Below are 1,414 nucleotides of genomic sequence, written 5' to 3'. Positions count from 1 at the left end.
CATTTTTTAAAATTGATGCACTAATATTGATACATTATTATAAACTGAAGTCCATAGTTTACTTTAGGGTTCCCTCTGTGTGGTATATATAGCTCAATGGATTTGACAAATGCAGATTATCACACATCTATCATAATAGTATCATATAGAGCAGTGTGTCTGCCCCAGAAATGAATACGTAGGTGTAGGGTCTGTTGTTGTTTCTTTTTTGACTTTTATTTGCATGTATTTTATGCAGAATTTACTCCCAGGCCATAAGTTTTAGTTTCTCCGGTTTCTTCTGTGATATCTTTTTCTTCTGTGCAACTTCCTCTTCTGGTTTAGGACCACTCTGCTCTTTTTCTGTAAGGATCATCTCAATGTGGCAGGGAGAGCTCACGTGTGGGTTAATCTGACCGTGAGCCCTGTAAGTTCTGTGCCGCATCTTGGGGGCCTTGTTCACCCGGATGTGCTCCATGACCAGAGAATCTACATGTAAACCCTTAAGTTCAGCCTTACTCTCTGCATTTTTAAGCACGTGCAGTAAAAATGCAGCACTCTTTTTGGGCCACCGACCCTGTGCCCAGCCCCACTGTTTGGCCTGGACACACCTACCAACTCCACCATTGTAGCGTTGTAACATTGCTTCTGCAAAGTGACGTCTTTCAGAGACGTGGTGACTTTTCGGATATGCCTACCCTTGAAGGCCTGGGCAGTTTCACGTGTGTTCTTAAAGTGAACATGAAGGCTTGAACCTCTTGATTGGCATGATTTTGTGGGGGTTCCCGGGTCAGGTGAAGAGCGAACAATTTTCAGATATCATCTCAGGCCACTTATGGGAAGAGCTATTATTACTATTATTATTTATCCTGGTTTGGGTTCTCTGTGCTACCTGGATCTGTGGTTTGGTGCCCGCAAATAATCTGGAAAGCTCTTCGCCATTATTACTGCATATATATCTTCTGTTCCTTTCTCTCTTCTTTTGATATTCCTATTCTATGTATTTTTTACCTCTTGTAATCATCCTACAGCTCTTGACCTTTCTGTTCCCTTTTTTTTTCAGTCTTTCTCTTTGATTTTCAGTTTAGGACGTTCCTATTAACTTATCTAGAGGCTCACTGGTTCTTTCTGGAGTTTTATTTATTTACCTATTTATTTGTTTCAAGGGTAGAGTTTAGTGATTCATCACTTACGTATAACACCCAGTGCTCATCCCGACAAATGCTCTCCTTAATGCCCATCACCCATTTTCTCTACCCCACCCCCATCTCTGTCAACCCTCAGTGTGTTCTCTGTATTTAAGAGTCTCTTATGGCTTGCCTCCCTCTCTGTTTTTATCTTATTTTTCCTTCCCGTCCCTTATGTTCATCTGTTTTGTTTCTTAAATTCCACATATGAGAGAGATCATATGATATTTATCTTTCTCTGAGTGACT

General features: G+C 40.8%; 1 pseudogene; it reads right to left on the bottom strand.

Moving 5' to 3' along the window:
- Positions 1-208: 208 nt before the first annotated feature.
- LOC121026546 (60S ribosomal protein L17-like) lies at positions 209-786 on the bottom strand (annotated as a pseudogene).
- Positions 787-1,414: the final 628 nt, after the last annotated feature.

Source organism: Herpailurus yagouaroundi, unplaced genomic scaffold (genome assembly GCF_014898765.1).
Source record: "Herpailurus yagouaroundi ecotype Mexico unplaced genomic scaffold, PumYag 131970, whole genome shotgun sequence".
Lineage (NCBI taxonomy): Eukaryota > Metazoa > Chordata > Mammalia > Carnivora > Felidae > Herpailurus > Herpailurus yagouaroundi.
This window is presented reverse-complemented; position numbering and strand designations above follow the sequence as displayed.